Consider the following 12,260-nt stretch of genomic DNA (forward strand, 5'->3'; position numbering starts at 1 on the left):
TGGCAAGCTTATTCATCGCAGGCCAGAGCTCCCAGAGGTCAATTGGAGGAGAAAAAGAAAGAGGGGTGATATTAATCATACCGACGCCTGATTGTCTGATACTTTTTGACATATTGTGGAAAAACTAGCTGCAGTGAATTTTGGCAGGGATCTCGGGGGTTTTTAAAAATGAAATAATGTTTTTGTAAGGCATTACCTTTTATCTGGTCATTTATCTTTGGCCCATTAAAAGTTTCACATATTACAATGTCAGATTTAAAATTGTGCTTTTGAAAGAAAACTGCACACCATAGTTCATCTCCCTGCCTCTCTCTCTCCTCTCTCTCTCTCTCTCTGTCTCTCTCCCTTTGACATTTTTAGTGCATGCCTTGGTGATTCAGAATGGTGCAGGGTAAAAATTAGCACTTCAGAGACCACAAGCTGTGAGTCATCTGGCAATGAATGGCTGGCCTGCTGTGATGTCACCGCTGATCTGTTTGGTGCAGAAGGTAAGGGTCATCTAGCTCATGGCCACTGGCGGTGCCAGTGCTCAGAGAGCTAAAGGAACTTGGGATGCAAATCTGTTGGTTAAACCACACAAGTCTCACCTAGGCTCTGTAGACATTCAAGTAGCACTTTCTAGGTGCGAGTCAGTTGACTGGTTTTGAAGCTTCTTAATGTTCCAGACAGGAAAGACTTTGCTGCTGTCAGGATGATGGCACCTTGTTCCTTTCACCCCAAAACTGCTGCTAAAATCAAAACAGGAAAATATCAAGGAGGATAAATTCTTCCCATAGTAGAATAAAAGATAAGTCAAAGAGCAAGATGACTAATTCAGCAGGCCTATATTTAGACAACCCAAGATAGATCCAAAAACTCGTTTGATGAGAACCATCTCTGATGTCTGCCTTTCCTTTCACTGTCATCTGCTGACATTAAGCTCTGAAGCTGCCTCTGATGTCAGTTTTGAATTATTTGTTTCATGATTGCTGAGTGCTGACTCAAAAGTTGCCTGGAGAGGGAAGTTGTGTGTGTGTGTGTGTGTGTGTGTTATAGATAAAAAAAGGAATCATTCATATCTCTTCCTTGCCAGAGATGCTTTAGTAACAATGGAACTGTTCTAAATATTTCGTGACCTTGCCTAGCACAAGCTTTTCTGCTCCCTTCTTGAATGCTCGTAGTAACTACTTAAACATCCTTTGATTTCCCTCCCACCCACTGCCACCCACCCACCTGTGAAGAATAGTGGTGATCTCTTGCAGCTATAAATGTGAATAGTTGTTGCTAGATTCAGACAATGTCATTATACATATCAGAGGTAGTGATGGACCAATACTTTCAGGTGTGTGTGAGTTGGAATTATGAGTAACATTGGAATATTTCCTCCCTTGAGAGTAAGTCTTGTTGAACTCAGTGGGGCTTACTTTTGAGTAGATGCTTATATCATTTTGCACAGAAAATAAAGGATATACCACTTGTCTTATCTACAAGTTGTGGCTCCAGAATGGGCTTATTTTCTATGTGCTATGTATTATTAGTAAAGATGGTTTCCTCAACACTTCATATTTCATGTGAGATAGACTGCAACAAGAACCAAAGATGATTGCTAATGAATGAACTCAAACTACCAACTGGCTTCCACGGAGCTGAAACAGATCTCCTAAATCCCTGCCCCAAGGATAGCCAAGTCTGCAAGTTACCATTAAATGGGGATAATTGTTAAACTGGCTGCAGTCAACAACTTACCTTACTTGCGTTTTAGGACTTTAAAAATAAACAGATCTGGTCCAGAGTAAGTTGCCTGAATATTTGAGCCTTAATTTTCTGGTAACCTAGTGCCTATTCAGTTCTTTTTGTGTGTGGATCTGAAAAGTGAAGAAGGATAATGTTAACCCTCTCATCTTAAGATGCATGTATGAAGCACTTCCAGAAAGTCACAAATGTATCTATTTTATTACAAAAGCACACACTTGGCAAGTCAGCATGTGGAGTCTTGCCGAAAATTGCATTGCAATACAATAGCCTTGTGTAATCCTTTGTAAGTGATGCTGGAACTTTATATTCGCTAGCAAACATTGTGAATCCAACAAAGAGAGGAGCAGAAATATAAACTAATGGGAAATTCCATCTCCATATAAATTAGCAATTACGTAATGTATCATATTAAAAACGGAATAACTCAGAAGTGATTGCAAACATAAGAATGTCACGGCATGAAAAGGCATACAATTTAAAGAATAAATGAGGTGGGGTAAAACAACAAAACCAAACCTCAATGAAATGTAGAGAGATGGGTTTTTCGATCTATTAAAAAAGAAACCTGAATGGATGCTGCGGTTTATTACCAGAGCTTTTTTTCCTGGGGGTACGCATACCCCTAAACATTTTGTGAATCTAAGTTTGGCCTCATTGAGGGGCAGTATTTCAATATGGGTAGGAAAATGAGAGCATCCCTAAACATGTTTTTAGAAAAAGAAGAACTGTATATTACCAACAAATTAAGCCTGAAATCTACCTACCCCTAGAAACACCTATTGCTTGATAGAATGAACAGAGGTGACAGGATAGAAAGACCCAGGGAGTCAAAGCATGCAGCAAAAATCGGACCTTAATTAGTGACAGAACAGCCAAAAATATGGGGAAACGGACAATGACTGCAATTATATCGTGCTTCATAAAGTCAGACAGATTGTTTGGCAAATCCCTTAGTCAAGTCTGATTGTCTTTTTGGTTCTAGTTGTGTGTTCAGGACAGAACACTGGAGCAGAAATTCAGCAGAATCAGGGGTGTGTGTGTGCAAAGCAGCAAAGGCAAATTACTAAATGTTGAAATAAGTGAACTAACACACATTGTTGCATACTATACCACTGTGTGTCCCTTGTATACTAGGGCTGTGCATCGGATCAAGCTGAATCCTGGATCCTAAAGCGAATCAGGCCGATTCGGGTCAATCTGGCTGGATCTAATTCAGCTGGATCAGACAGAGGCCACCCCAGTTATCCCCAGGTTGGATTGGGTCAACCCAGAGTGATCAGGAGAGGTCAAGAAGGTTGGTGGCCTGGTGGTCAGGAGCGGAGGAGAAGGAGACACATTGGTATGTGCATCTCCTTTTCTCCCCACCAGCCACATGTTTAATTAGGTTAAACCCCGATTAAACATGCTGGGGACGAGAAGGAGGCGTGTGTCTCCTTTTGCCCCCGCCCTTGACCTTATGTTTAATTAGGGTTTTGATGCAAATAGTAGGAAAAGCTTTTTATGTTGGAATCATGGTGAAGAGAGAAAGATTTAAGCTTTGCCACTCAACTTTGCCACCTCCCCCTTACCACTTCTGCTGCCCTGGTTGTCTCCAGGTTGTTCTCTGGATCTCCTTTCATCTGCTATTTGCATCTTTTAAAAATGCTATTAAAATGTTCATGTCTTGTACGGCCCTTTCACATTTTAAAATTCACCACTCTTGCAATTTCCTCTTTTCATTAAGCTATTCCCTTGTTTACTAGTTGAATGGTATTGTCAAATTATATCCATGTGATCATTTTCTTTTAAATCCACTTTTCTCTCCTAATTGTTCTTAATTGTGTTGGCTTCAATTCCAATAGCTACTCTGGTTTCAATCTGATTCTGTCATCTCCCCCACCCCCAGGCCCTGAACAGAATGGTACCGTTCCTGTTCCTTTCTTCTTAAGACAAGGCCATGTCACTTTTCTATTTTGTTCAGAAAAGTCATGTGACTCTATCCTTGGGATTTCCTGCATTTAGTGCTGCAAGGCTTCTGAAGCCTGTTCTGAGCAGACTTTATAGAAACAGGCTCATTTTGCAAGTTTCAAGTAGGGCATCTGAATGCCCTGTGGAAGGAAGAAAAGTAGCACTAAAGTTGACTGAAAAAAGATTTTCACTTATAGGTTTTGAAGAACACAATAGAAGACAGCAGATACTTGCCACATAGAAGAGGGTAAAAACTTGTTCACTGTTCCCCTAGATCAGGGACTGCAAATCTTGTTGGCCCCTTGAGTTCATGTACACACACACACACAACCACAACAACCAAGCCCATACTGCAACATAATCTGCTTGCTACAATAGTGTGCTTCTTTTGACCCTAATTTCAGTGGGTAGATGGTGGGGAGGAGAAGATTCTTTGGGTGCCAAGAAAGGCAACCTCTGAACTATACCTGATGGGGTTAGCTTACAGGATTGTATTACTATTATTTATTAAATTTCTTTACCACCCTTCTTTATCAGCAGAGTTGCTGGGACTTTGGATCCACTCCATGATGTCCTAGCTGGGAGCTTACTGCTGGCTACCAGCAATGGGAGAAGGTGATGCATTTATTTTTATTTACTTAATTAATAAAATTTACTCACCACTTGATTGTAATAATAAAAAAGCACATTGAAAGCAGTTTACAAAGAGATGAAACAAGAAAAACCAAGAAAAATTACAGCCATACTTTAAAACATGCCAAAGTTAAAACACTAAAACAGATCAAAATTACCTTCATAGTCAAATCAGTTTTGAATGATCTACCATGGGGTTCTGCAGACCTGATTTCATTGAAACGAAAAGCTGGCAAGATGGCAGGCAGGACGTGAGTGGGTGGACTGTGAAATCTACCCCATTCCAGTCCAAAACAAACACAACCTGCCTTGCCTGCATTTTGCCATCTTGCCAGATGTTTCTAAGTGTTTGTTGAACACACACGGCATGAGTCAGCAGGAGCAGGGAGCACAGTGCCATGACAGACAGCAGCTAAACACCAGGGCCAGAGATTTCTGTTCTTCCTCGAGTCATGGTTACCTAAGCAAACTGGGCCCAGGATTCAAGCTTAACTGTTCAAACATGAAATGGGTGGCATAACAATGCAGCCTTTACCCGCAGATGACTTAATGCACCCCGAACGAAATGTTTGCTTACTAGAAGCCAACAAAAGCCTGTCATTGTAAGCTGGAGAAGAAAAAGCTCTCTCAAACACACTCCTAGAACGGGTCACAACTGATTTGCTGTTACCTTTGCGCATTTGCATTAGAATTCCCCCCCCCCACCCCATCCTCTAAGATTACTTGTGCAATCTTGCTGAATTACCTTGGCATGTGGATGAAATGTTTATAGGCCAGTCCTATGCCCGTGTTTACTTGGAAGGATGGATCACTGTCTTAAAGCTATCAATGGCTACTTTCTAAGATGGGTATGTTCTGCCTCCATAATCAGAGGCAATGGTGCTTTTGAATACCAGTTGCTGGAAACTGCAGTTGGGCAGAGTGGTCTTCTGCTCAGGTCCTGCTTGCTTGGCCACTGTGAGAACAGGATGCTGTAATAGATGGACCAATGGCCTGATCCAGCAGGTTCTCCTTACTCCTAAGGACAGAGGCACTGGGTTGCCCCGAAGATTGGAAGGCCCGTGGCTCGTCATGCATGTGTAATGTTGCACACACAACCTGCACATGATGCAGGAGGCCAAGAGCTCTGGAGGAGCTGGCCACTGGACCTGCATCATGCGTTGTGCACATGACATCTTGTGCACACAACGTGTGCAAGGTCGTCTCAAGATTCAGGGGAGCCGCCCCCCTTAAAACAAATTTTGAGGGGGATGAAGTCTCTTTGGTCCCCTAGAGTTGGCACCACTGCCTAGGTATTTGTGTCAGGAGCTAATCCTACACTCAAGCAGGATCCTGGTAGAGACACATGCCCGACTGGCATGTTCTCTCCCTCCTGGTCGATCGTTCGGGAGCTTCAAAAGCTTTCTTCAGCCCGAACATCACAGCGACCGATGCCAACCGACACTGGCACACTTAGGGATCTGCAGAGTTTGCGCAACTTGCGTAACAGACCTCAGCAACTCAGCATTTTGGCTAATCGACTTTATTTACATATAAACACACACGGAGCACTGCAACATGGCTCCCTCTCTCTCTAGCATCAGACAGCAAAGAGAAAAAGAACAAAGGACAATAGTCCCACTTCACGGAACACAGTAACACAAACATCCTGTCTTCGTCACTTCCCACTCTGTGGAGTCAAAACATATACCGTCATGTGACAGACAAAAAACCCATTACTGCAATCATGGAGCAGAAATTCTAACAATTTGTGCAAAAGACCACAGCCATGGTCGTATTCTTAACCATGCAAAACAACTGCTATTGGTAACAATGAAACCATAAAATCCAGCATTGAAAATACAGACATTCTAGCCAAAACATAAATCAAACATTGGCAGAACTACCCCAAAACTATTGGGATGGGGTAACCATGGAAGGTCTGTTTAAAAAGAAACCACATTTTCATAAAGTCAACCATGTCAGGCTCACTTTTGTCAATGGCGACATACAAGGGTTTGTCTTTTCCATAACACAAATCTAGAATATGAAGCTGAAGCCATTGTCTGATCTGTGTAGTATTCTTGGATACAAATCCTGCTCTATAACCTGGACCAGTCATACTGGAGCGATTTTGTCAGTGGTAGAGGTAACACACCAATGATCATAATCATTCCTAAAACATTAGGTACCATGCACAAATTAAAACTAATCCACTTTAAAGCCCCAAACAGCCTGGGATCAGTTTACTTGTGGGATCACTTCCCCTCAAATATACCCATTTAACCACCATGAGCTGCACTGTTAAAGGTGCCACAAAGTACTTTTAATAAATCTTTTATTTTTAGTGTGGCAGCACCTACATTTTGGAACTTCCTGCCTAGTGACATCATATAGGTGTGTTCACACCTAGCAGCTCCTGCTTAAAACAGTTTTGTTTATGCAAGCCTATCCAGACACGTAGAAGCTGCATGTGTGTGTTTTTTTATCTGTTCATTTTTATCATCTTTTGAATGCTTTTAAGTACCTGTTTTTAACTGTTTTTTCATCGAGAATTTTAACATTGCGTTTTGGATTCTTGTAAACAGCTTTGAGGTTTTCCTACCCACAAGTGAAATATAAATTTGGCTAAATAAATAAATAAATTTCAGACAGCATCAAGAGGGAATGTAAAATGAAGCTGATGTAGGGAGTTTCCCTTAGATCGGGGATGGGCAACTTGCACTCCTCCAGACATTGTACAGCTGTTCCTATCAGTCCCAGCCAGTCTAGCTATAAGTGAGGGATGGTAGAATTTGCAGATAAAGGCTGCTCATGCATAATTCTATTTTTCTGTGCAGATAATTTCTGTTCTGTTTGAAATCCAATCATTCTCATGTGTTTTACAATATTTTTGGCATCTATTTTTGGTAAATATATTTTTGCACAATTAGTTATTTCATTTATTGATCACTTCTGATGAAGTACCTGAAAGAGATTTACAATACAATAAAGGCATTTACACCCCACTTGTCTATCTAAAAGTTAATCAAAGGTGTCTAACAATCTTCCTTATAATGATGCCAAACCTTCAAAGATAGTCATAACTAGCTCGACTTTCATTGATTCAAAATGTGTCTACTCTAGGTATGACTATGTATGGATCCCACGAAATGACTACAGTTGTCTGTTAATAAAGTCCATCAGATTTAAGCTGCAGTCCTATCAATGCTTACCTGGGTGAAAGTCTAACTTCATCAGTTGTATGTAAACTGCCCTGGGATCTTAATTAATGAAGGGTGACTTAGAAGTTGAATAAATAAATACATAAGTGAAACATTTATCATTAGATATGTACATGATAGCACGTTGATTCAATTTATATCTCTGCCTTCCTCCCGAAGAAGCCCAGGGTGGGGTGGGGACCCAATAATAGATTCCTTAAAATAAATAAAAAAGCATTCAAAAACAGGTAAAAACATAATTTCAACCAGTGAATTCAGGGCTGCCAGCCTAACAGCAGGATGAAAACAGAAATATTTTTAATTTGACACATTTTTTGCAGCAGGAATAAAAAGGACATTTGTTCTTAGATACCATAATTTTGATTGTATGTTTGGTTGTTTCTAGGTCATCAGGAATTGCTTCCTGCAGCAAGTGTTCTCATTCTAGTTTTAAATGATGAAAATGATGAGACTGCAATAACGTGCCGTGAAAGAACTTTTTTTTCCAGTCGAAGTATTTTATCGGGGGGGGGGGGAGAGAGAATCACCTAAATTGTTCTCTACTTCCCTTAACATTTAATTATCCTTTGTATCATCTTGGACAAGTCTTCTCCTGTTTCTGTCTTTGAAAGTAATTGCAACCATACCCAACTTTATCATCACCGCATTTGGCTGGGATTTACAATGAAGCGGCATATTTGTTATGTGTTTGGCCATTGGTTTTTCCACATCTGTGGTCTCCGTGAAGTAAATACATCCAGCCTCTATTAACAAGAGCAAAAAAGTCCCATTAATCAGTTATGTTTATGGGCATTGATCTTCTAGTTGGGATGCTTATCTGACTGAGATTTCTCAAGTTTGGAAATATATGTGTAAGGATAGTTTTATTTCCATTTTGTAGGTGTATGCTGTAGCTGGAGTTATTTTCCTGGCATGTGCATAATGAAGCCTTTCAATACCTGTAATAGTTGCCAGTCCTCAAAGCAACTGCAGTGGTACCTCGGGTTAAGTACTTAATTCGTTCCAGAGGTCAGTTCTTAACCTGAAACTGTTCTTAACCTGAAGCACCACTTTAGCTAATGGGGCCTCCTGCTGCTGCCGCGCCGCCAAAGCACAATTTCTGTTCTCATCCTGAAGCAAAGTTCTTAACCTGAAGCACTATTTCTGGGTTAGCGGAGTCTGTAACCTGAAGCATATGTAATCTGAAGCGTATGTAACCCGAGGTACCACTGTACAGGCAACTCTGCCTTGAAATCACTCCTCCTATTGCTTTCCTCATCCTGCCATTCAGATAAGGTGCTGCTGGTGCTCACAGCCATGTTACATCTTGTCATTTTATGCCAGAAGAAGGAAAGCATAATTGGGACAACAGCTTTATTGGTGCCTAAAGAGGAGGTAAGGACAGAGATAGATGGGAGAGCTAGTGGCTCCCTGTGGCTGCTTTGCTAAGAGGCAAGTGCATGAATCAAAGCACACATACCTGCTTATCACAGTTTGCAGCCTATGAGCAATTTCCATAAGTTTCCCCATACAGAAAGGCCTTCCATGCAAGCATGTGAAACAAAAAGTCTAACTTGCGATTCAACCTTGAACTGAAGCCTTCGTGTTTGTTCATAAACGGCTTCTCTATATGTGTTTCATATGGGCTCGCGTATTTCCTCTCTCCAAAATAGAACATGATCCACTGGGAGTTGTGAAATACGAGACATTCTTGGTTGGATTTTACCCGCAGCATTCAACCTGCCATATCCAATGTTTGCCTAAATGTTTCCATTAAGAGTGGGCTCCAAAGCTGGGTTTCAGCTATTGAATGCATTAATTCTGAATTCTCAAAGATCCAGTAACATGGAAAGAATAGATAAATTGGAGATAACCTCCCAAAAGAGGCAATTCAACAGCTTTTAGAGCTTGTAGTCTTTGGCACAGACCCCAAAAGATCAAACAATAAAGCCTAACATCTTTTGATCTTTGTTTTACGACCCCCGCATGGTTTTCCCACCCCTCCGTCCCCATCGCCACCTAGTGAACCAGCACTAGCTATTGTGCAGTTTGTCTTCTTTGGAGAATACTATATGTAGGCATCCAGGAAAGGAATTCTATAACTGGAAGAGGAGAACAGACAAGAATCTGCTGTTTAGATCTTCTACCATAATATAAAACAGAGGTGGGGAAATGGATCTGACCCACATCCATGAGCCAAGGGGGTGTGGCTGTCCACCTGCCAATTGCCCGACATGACAATGAAATAAAAAAAAATGTGTGCAGCATTTCACAAGAGCTGACAAGAGCATCTCGCAAGAGCTGACAAACAGCTGATAGTCGGCCCTCGAGAAGCACTTCCAAGGGGCTTTGCAGAAATCACCAATGCCTGCAAAACTCCTTTCAGCCAAGCCCAGCCTTTGCCTGTCCCACACCTGACATCATTTTCTCCCGGAAAAAAAGGGAATGTGACCTAGCCGAGTCTAGGAACAGAACTCTCTGGTTTTAACTCCTTCATGCACCAACTAGCTTTCATGCATTGTTACGTTTGTCTGCAATTTCCCACACAAAGCAGTGGAGTTCAACAGGAAATTGTGGACTGTGCAAAAGTCTTCTTACATCCTTAAAAGTTACTGAGAGGTGTGGAGGGAATGATCCAAGCAGCCAACAAGGGACAGTTTGCTGATGTGTATGTTTAGATTTGAGACATGAAGTTGCTCTTGGGGAATGTAAGGTCCAAGCAGGGGGACAATGAGTGGACAGAGAGCTCATGGACGGGACTAGGGAACCTGGTGCCCTCCAAGTGTTACTGGACTCCAGCTCCCATTATCCCTGACCACTGGCTGTACTTGCTGGGGCTGATGGTTGCTGGAGTTCAACAACAGGTGGAGGGTCACAAATATCCCATTCTTGCTCCAGGGCAACAATATGCCAGACACTGTCTCTGGAACAAAGCAGTGCTGGAAAAGAGATGTATGAGCAGGTGTAACATCTATAAAAGAAGTAAACCAACATAAACAAAGCTGTAGTCAAGGATATGGCACAGGAGCTAAGACTGGAACTATCACAAGCAGGAAAGTGAGAACAAGCTATAACTGCTTATGTGAAATCTTTTTCACATGGCTTGGAACTTAGATTCTTTAGCTTCTTTTTTTAAAAGGGACCAAACAATGAATATCAAATGATTCCCACCCCCTATGGTCTGTCATATGATCCAAGTTGACAGGAGGTCTAAGGAGAATAATTAGTAAATATCCCAATGGTATTGAGCCATATCTGATTACTTAAGAGCGGAACACACATTTTAGCAAAGCAGTCGTAAGTGTCGAGGTATCACAGTTTCACATAGTTTGGTGGATAGAAAAAGAAAGGAAATTTCAAGTATTGTGATGGAAGTATTTATTTGAAAAAGTATCCTTTTGTTTGTTTGTTTTTAAAATCATAGGACTAGCAGCTTTTAAGACATGCTGGCATAATAATAATAATAATAATAATAATAATAATAATAATAATAATTTTAAAATTTATATCCCGCCCATCTGGCTGGGTTTCCCCAGCCACTCTGGGTAGCTTACAACATATATAAAAACACAACAAAACATCAAACATTAAAAAACAAAATATCCTATATAAGCAACAAACAGTCAATAACAATAACAAACAATTTCCAGTTATACCCAAATTAAAATAACCGCCAACCCTAACTAAACAATTAACCAACACCAACCCGACAAAAAGGAAACAGAGGAACCAAAATTAGAACCGTTTAAAACATTTTAGCCAGTTGCCCCAACCCAAGAGTTGTTCCAGCAATCTTCCTCCAGCCTCCCAAGAGGCTTTTAGCTGTTCAAGGTGAGTCTGGGCCCCGCCCCCTAGGCCAGGTGCAAATGGGCCTTGCAGCAGAGAGCGGTTTTCCTTTCAGCACTCAGAGGGGAGACAGACAACAGGAGTGGGATTCCAGCCCTATACAGTGGTACCTCAGGTTACATACGCTTCAGGTTACATACGCTTCAGGTTACACACTCCGCTAACCTAGAAATAGTGCTTCAGGTTAAGAACTTTGCTTCAGGATAAGAACAGAAATCGTGCTCCAGCGGTGCGGCGGCAGCAGGAGGCCCCATTAGCTAAAGTGGTGCTTCAGGTTAAGAACAGTTTCAGGTTAAGTACGGACCTCCGGAACGAATTAAGTACTTAACCCGAGGTACCACTGTAATACACAGGGGCTGCCTTCCTCTGTGGAAATCAAATGCTCAACTGAGGCTGGATCGTCCCCAGATTGAATGATGTCTTCTGCTTCCATAAAATCATAGAATCATAGAGTTGGAAGAGACCACAAGGGCCATCGAGTCCAACCCCCTGCCAAGCAGGAAACACCATCAGAGCACTCCTGACATATGGTTGTCAAGCCTCTGCTTAAAGACCTCCAAAGAAGGAGACTCCACCACACTCCTTGGCAGCAAATTCCACTGTCGAACAGCTCTTACTGTCAGGAAGTTCTTCCTAATAGGGCAGCTTTATGATTCAAGTGATGCTGAATTATTCTGACTATTCTGACTAGAAAGGATCCAGGTACCTGTACCTTGTGCATCAAATGCCAGCTGTTGTAGCTCTGCAGGTTAGCACATCCATCAGCCCCCAGGAGAAGATGTGACAGCGTAACTCCGATTAGGGCACCTAGACTTCTGTAGGTGTCTCATTCAAATTAGCTCAGATTCTACAAATGCACATGCATGCAGTCCTCTGGAAAATATGCATCACCATTCTTTTCTTGTTGCATTTTTAAGA

General features: G+C 41.6%; 1 long non-coding RNA gene across 1 annotated transcript; it reads right to left on the minus strand.

Annotated features, from left to right (window-relative positions):
* Positions 1-607: 607 nt before the first annotated feature.
* Positions 608-4,550, minus strand: LOC310690263. Its single transcript, XR_014518013.1, has 3 exons — positions 4,473-4,550; positions 1,726-1,844; positions 608-728 (listed from the first exon to the last, which is right to left on the minus strand). It is a non-coding gene; the product is annotated as an uncharacterized lncRNA (long non-coding RNA).
* Between the last annotated feature and the right edge of the window lie 7,710 nt (positions 4,551-12,260).

Source organism: Podarcis liolepis (genome assembly GCF_965112155.1).
Source record: "Podarcis liolepis genome assembly, chromosome: 12".
Classification (NCBI taxonomy): domain Eukaryota; kingdom Metazoa; phylum Chordata; class Lepidosauria; order Squamata; family Lacertidae; genus Podarcis; species Podarcis liolepis.